The sequence below is a fragment of the Notothenia rossii genome, assembly GCF_949606895.1.
Source record: "Notothenia rossii genome assembly, chromosome: 10".
NCBI classification, from domain to species: domain Eukaryota; kingdom Metazoa; phylum Chordata; class Actinopteri; order Perciformes; family Nototheniidae; genus Notothenia; species Notothenia rossii.
Window position 1 is genome coordinate 38333966 of NC_136908.1, and position 13598 is coordinate 38347563.

The 13598-nt window shown below is 41.2% G+C and overlaps 1 long non-coding RNA gene across 1 annotated transcript; it reads left to right on the plus strand.

The window, feature by feature from the left end:
* The first annotated feature begins 8779 nt into the window (after window positions 1-8779).
* Window positions 8780-13267, plus strand: LOC307022554. Its single transcript, XR_013803437.1, has 3 exons — window positions 8780-8892; window positions 10394-10486; window positions 10679-13267. It is a non-coding gene; the product is annotated as an uncharacterized lncRNA (long non-coding RNA).
* The last annotated feature ends 331 nt before the right edge of the window (window positions 13268-13598 follow it).

Below are 13598 nucleotides of genomic sequence, written 5' to 3' on the forward strand. Positions count from 1 at the left end.
TCACTATCTGGCAGAGTTGTGGACTCGAGTCACATGACTTGGACTCGAGTCAGACTCGAGTCATGAATTTGATGACTTTAGACTCGACTTGACAAAATCTAAAAAGACTTGCAACTCGACTTGGACTTTAACATCAGTGACTCGTGACTTCACTTGGACTTGACCCTTTTGACTTGAAAAGACTTGCTACTTTCCTCGAACGCAAAGATTAAAAAGTATGTTGACACGGACGTCTCTCTCTCTTTGCACCTGTGTGCATCTGTGTGCGGCACGACATCCAATCAAATTAGATCCACGTTGTTTCGATCTGACAGCATCCAACCAATCAAAGTACGGGACAACCAATGAAGAGGAACAAACTAAATGCGCGCGTCAGTTGGCAAAAATGATACCAAAGGTAGTTTCGTTTGGGTATAAAAATTATGAGGTGCTCAACAAAAAAAGAATTGCAGTATGTAAAACATGCGGGTCGAAGATTACAGATGGAGACGCGACAACTTCGAACTTCGTTCGACATTTGAAGTTGCACAAAGAACGGTAAGTTTTGAATGAAACATTAACACTAAACATTCGTTTTCAAAGATGAGCAACTCACCGAGTGGTAAGTGGTGTTCGTAGTTGTTTTTTTTTAAATATATCGGCGCAATATTTGGTTTCCATCCGTGTTATTTGCTATTGTGGAACTAGCTATGTTTTCAGATACCTCACCGAGTAGGCTATTAACTTGCGCTTGATATTTATCAAATTAAACACGACAGAAACTGTATTTCGCTAAGACACTCGTTTTGGAACATCAACGAACACCACTAACCACTCGGTGAGTTGCACATCTTTGAAAACGAACGTTTAGGGTTGATTTAAGGACCGCTTTATGAATGCCCGTACCTGAAGCATATGGGGGTGATTCTAAATTAACCAAAAGCTCTAGACTGGACCAATCGTCAAAATGTCGGAGTCAAACAGTCTCTTTCATCCTAGACAAACCAGAAATGGGTCTCAAAGTGCAAAATATTGAACTTATCCATACTTATATTGTAAAAGGATAGTTTAGGATTTTTTTTTAAGCGAGATTGTATGTGCTTAGCAGCTAGTCAGTGGATCATACACAGTAGACTGCTGCCAGCAGCAAAACTTAAGCAAGCCTAATCAAATCAAGGTCAGTTTAATGTACTTTATATTAAGAATATGTGTACCATTTTAGCTTGCTGCCAGACGATTTTTTTCCGATAGGAAAACTAAGTATATCTCACTCTCTCCAGCACACCAGATTCCATTGACAAAAATGGCCATTTTACTTTGCAGCACATGGGAGTTGCTAGCTGCTGGTCTACTGCTGCCTCATTGTGGTCGTTTATGTAATTTAGGTAAATCACAACTAAGCTGAACTATCACAGAAGACATAGAATAGCACAATTATACTTAATCATTGAGCCAGCAGTAGACCAGCAATTTCTGTGTGATGCAGGTAAAATTGCTGTTTTTGCCAATGGAATCTGGTGTGCTGGAGAGAGTGAATTAACAAGCATACTTCAGTTTCCTGTCGGAAAGGGCTGTTTGATGGCAAGGTACAGCAGTAAAAATATTATTAATATAGTAAGTGTACACTGAAAATGAAATTTATTTTATCAATGTAATGTTAAAACACACACACTCTTACAGTATACAATACAATTAATATTAACACAAAAATTAATATTAACACAATGTTAGCATTTTCTGACATCTGTTTTATATGCTTACCTGTTACAGATTTGAAGAATACCAGATGAATAAAAGCATCATAGATGACCCACAACAGCCTTCAATCTCACAATTCTTGGACAGTCGTGTAGGGCATTACAGCATGAGTCATCCACAGCAGAAAGCTATCACTAATGCAATACTGTCCGACTTGATTATTGATTGCAACTTTCCCCTGTCTATTGTGGAAAACAAGAGTTTTCGGCACTTTCTGACGGTACTTGACAGTAAGTACAGCCCAGTGTGTCGCAGAACATTGACATCAAAAACAGAGAGCCTCGCTGAGGAGAGACGTTCAAGATTAAAAACTCAATTGAGCAACACTGAGCATGTTTCAGTCACTGTGGACATTTGGTCTGACCGAAAGATGAGGGGATTCCTAGGTATCACTGTCCACTGGATAGAGAAAGAGACAGAGAGGATACAGCTAAAGACTAATCTCTTGGCCTGCAATCGCTTCAAAGGCTCACACACAGCTGAACGAATCTGTGACCAATTTGAGTCAATATGCGATGAATACAGCATCAAAGATAAATTGGACTACATTATTAGTGACAATGCGGCTAACATGCGAAAGGCATTCACTGTGTGCTTCCCCAGTGAACAAGAGGATGATGACGGAGATCATCTTGATGACCCTGATCTCTGGTGTGACTTAACCCTGGAAGAACAGCAAACGGTAGATGCTGCTATGGCAAAGAAACGGCGCCTGCAGTGTTTTGCGCATACGCTTCAGCTGGTGGTGGGAGACGGTTTGAAAGAAACAAAAGTGGCATGTCCTTCTCTTTCCAAGTTATCAAAACTTAGCTCACTGCTGCACACAAGCACAACATTCAAAGATGTGTTTGATAGTGAATTTGGGGAACAGAGAGGCATCCCTGCTGCAGTCAACACAAGATGGAACTCAACACTGAGGCAAGTAAAGGCAGTTCTCCACTGTGATCATATAAAGCTCTGTGCCGTTCTAGAAAAGGCTGGGCATAAGGAGTTGTCATTCACACCGCGAGAGTGGAATCTGTTGAAGGAGTTGGTGGACATCTTGAAGCCGTTTGGAGAAGCAACTGATTTGACACAGGGAGAGAAGGTCGTCACAATCAGTGCAGTTGTTCCATCCGTCTTGTCCCTCAATCACCACCTTGAGAAGCTGAAGCCTAAAGTGCGTTTCCTGAGTGGCCTGGTCAGAAGTCTCCAGGCATCCCTGAACAAAAGATTTCTTGGGATCTTCATTAATGTGAAAATGGCCAGGACTCAAGATGGGATCACTGCCCCCTTTTCAGACCCAGTCTACCTCAAAGCAGCCGCCTTGGATCCAGCCTTTTCTCTGCTGTGGGTGGAGCCCCATGTGCTGGTCAATCGTGACATCAAGGCAGAGGTGGCACAACGAGTTAAAGGTAAATACTATTGACTTCAATGCAACTTTTTTCCTCATAGTCTGATCTAATTGACAGCATCAATAATTGCATTTTTCAGTCTAACACTGTATCACCAACACCAATGGTAATAAGGGCTCTTTTGTTTCTGCTACTGTTGTTAAATGTTTTTCCAGAATTGATCCTGCAAGATGCTACAGAGACTGAGCAACCTGTGCTTCTGGTTGATGAAGAGCAAGATGACCTTGTAGAAGGAGAAGGGCTGTTTGCTGCATACCATAAGAGGCAGAAGAAGGATGTTGGGACCACTCCAGCACTACAGCTAAGTCACTACCTAGACATAGCCGAAGGACAGAACGCCCTTTTGTTCTGGGCACTGAACATGAAGACTCTTCCTTCACTCTTCCGAGTGGCCACCAGAGTCTTGGCAGTGCCTGCCTCTAGTGCTCCAGTGGAGCGAGTTTTCAGCCATGGTGGCATCATACTACGTCCCCATCGTGCACAAATGACTGACAGACTTTTGGCCAATTTGATCTTTTGTAAATGCAATGCAGCATAGGGCCCTGACATAGAAAAGCACAACTCTGTTCATTGTCATGTTCATGACACTTCCAATCCAGTCCCCTTCCAATCTCTCTCTCTCTCTCTCTCTCTCTCTCACACGCAGTCTCTCTCTCTCTCTCACACGCAGTCTCTCTCTCTCTCACACGCAGTCTCTCTCTCTCACCCGCAGTCTCTCTCTCTCTCACACGCAGTCTCTCTCTCTCTCTCTCTCACATGCAGTCTCTCTCTCTCTCACACACACACGCAGTCTCTCTCTCTCACACACACACACACACACACACACACACACACACACACACACACACACACACACACACACACACACACACACACACACACACACACACACACACACACACACACACACACACACACACACCAGTCTCTCTATGGATGCATGCCAATTGTTTATCAAGGGAGCAACAGGAACTGATAGAGGCATGAATGTATTACATGTAGATTATTTAGATAATTTTTTGGGAGCGAGGATATCTTTTATAAAGTGGTGACATGTTTGAAAAGGTTAAGGTTACACTTAGGTTTTGAAATGAGTTAAAAAGAGTGTTTGAACAATGTTCTTGCAAAAAAAGGTTTAATAAATGTATACAAATCTTAAAAGCATACATGATCTGTGTAAATATTATTTCCCTGTTGTTAAAAGGACTCGAAAGGACTCGAAACTCAAACGGTAGGACTTGGGACTCGACTTGAGACTTGTCGGTCTTGACTTGGGACTTGACTCTGGACTTGCCTGTCTCTGACTCGGGACTTGACTCGGGACTTGAAGGCAAAGACTTGAGACTAACTTGTGACTTGCAAAACAATGACTTGGTCCCACCTCTGCTATCTGGCTATTAAGTCTAAGCCTTTCTACAGAGGCCACAAAGTAGATTAAATGCTTTGAGTATGAAGCCTGGAACCAATTATGCAAATTGGGACCACACCATCACTTGATGTTGCTGGGCTATCTTGTTAAAAAATTGACATAATGGTTTAATTCACATTTATAGTATGGCTTCAAAATTCGGATAAGTAAGTAAACCTTATGTTAGAGGTACCTGAGGCACTCTGCTAGGCTACAAATAATGTTATTGTGAGAGGATGATCCAACAGGTTTGGACTAGTAACAGTCGGTGTGGGAAAAGACACAGGTGAACACCTTGATAAATGCTGCCTGCAATACATGAGTCTAATTAAAACTGAAACTTATCTTTGCTTATCAACAGGTGCTTCTTGGGCATCAACCCGGAGAAAGGCTCCAAGGCAAAGAAGCGAAGCTCCATTAACCCTCACGTGAGCACCCTTCACCGGAAGCTGATAGACTTAGAATGGTCTGCATAGACTGCATGGTGTGCGGGGACAAGTCCAGTGGGAAGCATTACGGTCAGTTCACCTGCGAGGGATTATTTGTTTAAAGGATCCGTTAAGGGTTAATCTGTTTTTTATGGATAGTTGAGGTGAACTAGTTCCTGTTCCTGTTTGTCTACTCTGTTGTTTACACTGTTGTTTATTTTGTCAATAAATATGCCAGTGGGCTTCCATTGATTTTACCTCATTTGTGCGTTTGGTGTTGTTTTTAATTGTACAATAAGATTACGTGCATTTTTGTAGTGCAGCTCCAGTACTTCCAGGAGGAAGCTCACACTTTGGTTTCCTGTTAAACTTGGACAGGAAACCATTGTATGAGCTTCCTCCAGGAAGTACTGGAGTTGGGGCTTACAGTTATGCACATGTATCATTGTAAATTCACAGTAAATTACTGGCTACTCCTGCATTACTTTCACAGTACACATTGTAAATTCACAGTAAATTACTGGCTACTCCTGCATTACTTTCACAATAGAAATGTAAAAGTACAGGCCCTTGTTGTAATGCATGTACAACAAAATGATGTAATTCCCCAGTAACATACTGTAATATCACAGTAATTGAAGCTGTGAAGTTACAGTATACAGTTGTACCTTTACAACAATGCATTGTAATATCATGGATGTGAAATTACAATACATTGCTGTGAAGATATTCACAGTAAATTGCTGTGAACCTTACTGTGAAAGTCATGCAACAAGTTGCCAGGTAATTATTGTGGATTCACAGTGGATATTTTTACAGTGTATGCACCCCCTGAGCCTAACGAGGAGGAGGATAAAGACGAGCAAGGTGTAGTTTTCACAGATGTGGAAGAGTTGCTTGGGACCACAGAAGGACAGTTTTCTCTTCCCCCGCATTTCAGGTGTGCTTCGCATACACTCAATTTGATCTCGGGCAATGACATCGACAAATGGCTGTCCTCCAACAGTGACTCAAAATGTGTGTACAGGAGTACAACGGCAAGTGCGCTGCTCTTTGGACAAAGGCGAGCCTCTCTATCTTGGCCTCTGAGATTGTCGATGAAATCTGTGGGGAAAAAATGATTGTGCCTACATCAACAAGGTGGAATTCCTTCCAAGATGCCCTGTCCCGCATCAGTGACATCCCGGCCCAAGATTTGAATACGCTTTGTACTAGACTGGACATCAGAGCCCCGACAGAGCGCGAACATCTATTCCTAAAAGAATACTGCAGTGTTTTGAAACCCCTGACAGTAGCACTGGATATATTGCAAGGGGAAGACAACTGCTACTATGGTACGGTAGTCTTCTACCAACCCTGGAGACCCTGATGTCCAGGACACTGGCACTCCAAAATGGACTGTCGAGGATGACAGCAAACCTACCGGGTGTAATTGTACAGGTAAGCCGATTCTTAATAGCCTATCTGAAAGTTAGTAGCCTAGGCATATACATCATATAGCCTACGATGTCTATGATATAAATGTATATGCCTATCCATTAACGGACATTTCTTGATAAATATTCTTAAGATAAATGCATTATGCTTCCCCTGATAGAGCTCTAGTGAGTCGTGTGTCTGAAAACTAGGCTTATTTCTTCTATATAATTTTGTCCTAGGCTATCAAGACGCGATTCGCACCGGTGTTGGAGAGCAGTGAAGCTTTATTGGCTGCCTTGACGTTGCCGAAATGTTAAGTTCGATGGATAGGGGGAGCGGAGCAGAGAGAAGCGGCGCGTGCGCTGCTCATCGCGGAGGGTCGCACTCTACCCCGTGATGAAGAGCCGGCTGATAATAAAAACCGAGAAGTTGCCGCACACATGAGGAAGAGGAAGACGCAATGTCCATTAGCGCAGACTCGGAGGTATTGAGTATGAGATCAGGCTCAGAGTTAGAAGTCCTCAACCGTTTCCCCCGAGTGAAAGCTGTGTCCATTAAATACAACACTGCCACTGTGTGCCAGACCATCCAGTGCACCGGTGGAGAGGCTGTTCAGCCTGGGAGGTATTGTGCTTACCCCCAGAAGAAACAGACTCTCAGATAAACGTTTTGAAAGACTGCTCCTGATGAGGTATAATCACACATTTTGTACTGATGTGGAATAGGTTGCCTGCCACCCATGCTGTAGACATAGCTCAAGCCTATGCTAATATCCTCTTTTTTTATCTGCCATCATACTGTGAAGAAGGGCCAGCATATTCAGTGAACATAGCCTTTTAATTCTGAGGCCAGTCCTGCTTTAAATTGTTCTTGATGTTATTTTGGCTAAAATGTCTTTGCTTCCAAGCTGTATTATGCCACTTTATTTTATTTACACAAGCAATCGATATCAAGACATTTTGAAGTTATTATTTTTCTGTTGGATTTACATGAGGCATGTTTTATTTTGAGACACATGAGCCATTTTGAGGTTTTCATCATGTTGTTCCTAAGGAGCCTATTGATATGATTTGCACTAGCTTTGCACCTATTTTGGGGCTAGCCTGTTTAATGATTATGATTTTATATTGATATTGTTTGATATTATTGTTTAGTGGTGGTGTTGACGCCTATAGCCCAATGTTTTGTTAAGTGCTCTGTGGCATTTTTTTATAATAAAGAGCACAAAACAAATCTGTTATGTCCTCCATAGTAGAACTTTATGTAAGCCTACACATTTAGGAACAGAGATGGGGTTCTGCCCAAAGTCGAGCAACATAAAAGTAACGTGAAAGTAACGAGTAACGTAAAAAGTTACTTTCCTTGGAGGGTAACTAAGGGATTACTTTTTTAAAGAAGTAACGAGTAACGAGCAAACACTACATTTTAAAAGTAACTTCCCCAACACTGGCCAGATGTGAGGTAAATTATTTCACTGTTAATTTGTTTTTGTGAGGCTGAAAATAGTTTGTTTGTCTTCAGTGTCAGTCTGACAGTTTTTTATTTTTTTTATTGTTACTGCCAAAAGAGTGTAGTTCTTGTTTAATTGTTACACTGCCAACATATTGTAGTTGTTGTTAATGTGTGCACTGCCAAAAGAGTGTAGTTGTTTTTATATTTTTATATTGCACTACAAGTGTACTACTGAGAAATTGTTGAGGCTACAATAAAGATGCCTGTTAAAATATCTAAACATATCTTTTGTGTTTTATTGTTCCACAACATTTCATAATGATAATTTCTACAATGATGGGGAGTTGTATTTTTTCTTACTGTGCCACAGAACAACACAAAAACTTGTATTTTTATTGTTATTATTTTTTAAGTAAAGTAACTTGTGACTAGTTACTTTTTTAATTTAGTAACTCAATAAAGTAACTAGTAACTTTTTGAGAGCAGTAACTATTACTAGTTACTTTTTAAAAGTAACTTGCCCAACACTGGTGATTGCAGACATTCTCCAGCTATGAGATACACAGTGGCGTTTTTCTCCTGGAGGCCAAGGGAAGAAAGGCTTCCCCTGTTTATTCGGATTGTAATTATAATTTTAATAAATAAATAAAAACACTTCGTTTAGTTTCGGAAATTCTTTGTTCTGTGTTGCTGCCGGCCCATCTCTCCCCCATTCTCATTGAGTATTTTACAAAGAGTGAAACAACGCCCCTCTAGATGTTATGGTGAAACAGTAGATTGCACTCTCTGTTGCGAGAGGAGGCAAGCCGAAATTGGCTTCCCTTGGTGAAAAAAAATGGAGGGATTGACCAATCAGATGAGGCTCACGTCATGCCCCTGCCAACCTGTGATTGGTCAGGGCCATCCCAAGGGAAGCCAGAGGCGGCTGGCTTCCCTTGCCTCACAATCCAATCGCGTTCTAAAACCCAGAAGTAAGCTGCGCTCGGTTTGGTTTCCCTCGACAAAAAAGCGATGGGATTTCTGCACAGGGTTTTGGAAAATAGATCGAAATAAGGTCAGTGGAAAACGAACCTGTTAGATAAATGCACGTTTTGTTCAGTCGGATAATATCTACATGTCTACCCTACTTTTATAATTTTCGAATCATAAATCTAATCGATAGAAGATAGATAGCGCCACTGCACCACTCTCACCGCCGTTAGAAAGTAGCAAGCAACTAAAGCAAGTGCAATTATGGAGGGTGGAGATTTTGAGTATTTAATCAAAAATAATTGTACTAAACTTCCGCTACAACAGCAACAACAAATACAATCTGATGACAGGCCAGGCCAATGCCCAAACTGGAGCTGTTTACAGAGAGGAAAAAAGGAGCGAATCGGACGTAAAACGTTAAAGGTTTCCTGATTTAGTTTGTGAATGAATGCTTATTAGAGTTTCGGCTGGAGAATGCGTGCGGACCTGTCGGTTAGATAACAGTCGTGTGTAAGTCCTGCATCTGTATGATACAAATGTGTGTAAAATGATACCGGGTGCTGTAATCACTCATCTGGTTACGTTATTTCATTGACCACCACACCCCCGACCCAAAAGAAAGGACGTATTATTGGCTTCCCCTAATTTTTTCCCACGCCACGCTACTTACTGCATACGGCCATCTGCTAACATCGGAGTTTATATGTGGAAACGCTAGCAACTTAGTTAGCACTGTGTCAATGGCTTAGCAGCCCGAAAAACGTTTGACCATTTACACAGTCGTGTTAGATATATACCTTGTTTGTTTTAAACATCATAAATACACAAACAACAATGAATACTTACAGGTTGTGTACCCGAATCTCCCGCTGGTCCAAACAAAGTAGGAACAGCATCGTTCTTCAGTGCCCTACACAGTGTTTTGTACAGTGTAGGCTACACTGTACATATCCGGCATGAATGCTGAAAGGTTTGGGAAGCTTTGTTTCATGAAAGGCTGGCAGAGGGTGCGGCCATAGCTCTGGGCGTGGCTACTGGGTATCCCTACGTCACGATACCCAGGAAGAAAACATGAAATCTCCAACGAGGCGTTTTGGGGAGGTCTTTTCTGTGTTAGATTTGTACTCGCTACAGGGTGTACTTTGAGGGTTTTTGACTCTGCAGACCGTTTACATGCATAAAAACCTTCATAACACACAAGAGGGAGGGTAATAACCGGAAAAGCATGACATGGGACCTTTAATGGTCACACATGCAGAGCACACAGCATAGACAGTGACATTTGGCCTCTGCATTTAACCCATCCTAGTACCAGGAGTCTAGTACTAGGAGCAGTTATGGCTACCAAAGGTAGGAATAACAGTTTTAAGGTGGTTTTATGGTCTTTTAAATTAACTTATGCAAGTGGCTCATTTAGTTTGGGTTTTATTGGGACGAGTGCAAGACGTGATTTTACCGTTGACGGAGGGAAACTCTCCCGACAGGCACGAGACCGGGTCTGTTACGAGCAATTTGCTTTTAAATGGCATTTTAAACAGACGTTTTTAATTGTGTTTTAAGCAACCTATTTATGTGTTTTACAGAGTTTAATACACACAACCGGCCCAGCAACCCGGGATATTAAGCGACCATTTCCCCGGCAGGATTGAGCTGAGTTGGAAAATAAGTCTGTGAAAGTATGCCTTGTTTTTAACTCTTTAATTTTATATTGAGTTGGTGAATGAGGCTGGCAACTAACATGTTATGTTTGTTTCCTTTTCAAAAGGAATAGGCCAGCCACTGTCCTATAGTGTTTTTTTGTATTTTCTTGTTCATTTTCTTCATGTGCAGTTTATGGCAATATAATCATTTTATTGTTTGTGTCTTAGGTTGCGTTCCTCTTCCTCGGCGGCGTAGGCCTGGGCCCGGGTGGAAAGCTGCCTGCCTTCAGTGTGACACTTTATTTTCTGAGTAAGAGCAGTGTTGGGTGTTTTGTCCCACATGGCTCTAAACAGCTCAATAGGCACACACTGTAGACACTAATTAGAAGAACACAGACTAAAACAGCAATGTACAGACGAATCAGATGATTAAACATGATCTTAAAATATATTTTGTTATTTATTTTTTGCATGTTTTTGTAATCATTATTTGTAATACTTTCTGCTGACACTAGGTGGGACTCACCTGCCCCTAATGACCAGTCGCCACTGTGTGTTCGGTGAAGCATGATATGCTTACAAATCCAATGTAGGATATAAACACGACTAAACTGCAATGATAGCAAAGCTGTGGCTTGGATTTTTGGGGTAATAAAGTCCAAGTCATTGCACTCATTGGTTGACAGCCAATGAGTGACGTCTGGGGAAGATGAAAAATGTAACTTAAACATTGTCGAGAAAATGCTGCATCTCTTGCAATTATTGACATAGAGGAGCCTTATTGTTTACCTTTTTAATATACTTTTTTGTATTTTTCAATTGCTTGGTTTTCGCGAAATTAGCCTGTTTTCCTATTAAAGTGTAACAGATTGATGCATCTCCACAGATCATCTTAAAGGCTTCGGAATCCCCCCATTGTAGTTAAAAAACTGTCAAAACTAGGGCCCCCAAACAGCATCTTGCATAGGGCCCCCAAAAAGCTAGAAATGGCCCTGGCTGTTACCTTTAGTGTTAACTTCCTGTATGTCTTCTTCTGCTGTTTACTTCCTGTATATCTTCTTCTCCCGTTCCCATTAGTGTTTACTTCCTGTCTGTATTCTTCTGTTGATTTTCAGCAGACCATCACTCAGCGTGTTGACCTCTCTTTTCCTTTTCTTTACTTTCTTTACTGTTTAAAATCCAAAGTTTCATGCTCTCGAAAAAATATAAAAATGAATTATTTGTTTTTATGTATTGCATGGTCTTTCCTGATATATTAAAAAATAAATGTTTGTCCCTAACTGACGTTAAATTGACCGGACTTCTTTCGGCAGATTGATGACTGCAGTCTCCCTTGATCCTCCTTATCAACGGTCTGTTCTCCTTAGCAGTGGTGTGTTAGCGAGAATTAACAACAACTGATCAGAATGTAGTATTCAAATTAGCCGTGTAATAAGCATCTTTAATAACTGAAAGGTAGAACTTTTCAACAATAATTCTCTTTAATTGTTCTTACATTCTCCAGGCTGACCTTTTCAGTTTTACAATCTGGACAAAGTCACAGGAACATAACGAGCTGTACATTGTTGATTTTCTACAACATTGTGGCTGGGCCTGCTTCCAATGGCTAGGTCTTGTGAACAAAAATCAACCAGGACCGCCCGGCCCCCCGTGATTAAATCATGATTAACCCCAGATTATTATTGTGATCATCAGTTTGATTGTGATATGTACCTAATGTTGCTGTTGGGCAAGAGATGAAGATGATCTGGTAATGCTCCACTGTGCCACCATAGTCCACTTCATCCATGACACACTAGTTCACGACCCAATCAACAGTTCCCTGTCATGGTCTTGTTTATGTTTTTTCTCATTCAAACATTCTCCTTATGTCATGTCTGGTTTTACTTCCTGTCTTTTTGTTTTTTGTGATTTGTGTGTTTACCTGCACTGCCAGATATATAGTTGAAAGTGTGTCTGGGCATTGATGTGTATGTGTCTGTCAGCCATGCAGTATCCTACTGTTTTCAGTTTTTTTTTGCTATATCAAAACTGACATGACAGACAAAATCTGGAAATAAAAAGTAAATGCAGTAAGTTGCAGTTTAAATTTAAGAACCCCAGAGATTACATGTGGACACACAACTGATGACACCTCCAGACGTGTTTAAGACATTTATTATGCATACTGTCAAGAGTCATAGAAATCAATCTAAAAATGTGTTGTTTGAAGACGTGACTTTCATTGTTGAGATACTGTCATTATTTATGATCCATAGTGTACTTGGCAGAATATAATGCAGCGCTTTGTAGTATTTACAAACATGGATTAGATTGATATTGGTCATCTGTTAGAGCTTTACAACATGTATATTACAGACGTCACCACCAGGAGACATACAGGTCCCGTGTAATGCTACAGGGGATGCCAGGCACTCACACACTTTACATCATAAGAAACAAAGTTACACCCCTTAAATTAAAACAACACATGAATCCACTTTAACAAGTTGTGTGTTTCCTTTCTCGTTTTTCCTTTCATTGACAATAAGATACTTTTTTTTTTTAAATACAGTGAGAGCTAATGTTAGTGCAGTAAATAAGAAATGAATGATCGCTCCCCTTCATCACCTCAGTCCTTTATGTCAGTTTAAATAGGAGGTTTTTTCATTATAACATTTTATAAAAACAGGCGTGATCAGTTCAGATGCTTTGGACCATCCATCTGCACAGACCTAATCCTCGGTGATGTTCTCAACCTCTTCCTATTCTCATGATGCCGAGCAGGGACTTGCAAGTGGGAGGTGCAGAGTAAAATACAGAAGTGACACATCAGTTGTGCAGAATCAACTCACTTAGCCGCTTGCCAGATAATGATGGCAAGTATGACGAGCACTATGGAGCAAACCATGGCAATGATACACATCCTCTTCCGGGACTTTTGCTGTAGAATCAGAAGCAGAGACAGAGTGTTAGGGGCAGGGTCTCACCTCAGGGTTAGCACAGGGGGCAGCACACTCACCTGGTAGTGGGAGGCTCTCTGCAGCTGCTCTGTTCCTCGCTCCACATGAACTTCAGCATTCTCCACATTCGCCTCGATGCTATCTGCGAGCGGAACAAACAGCGAGGTCAGCTGGTGAAGTCAGAGGGCTCTTACGGTGAAAACAAA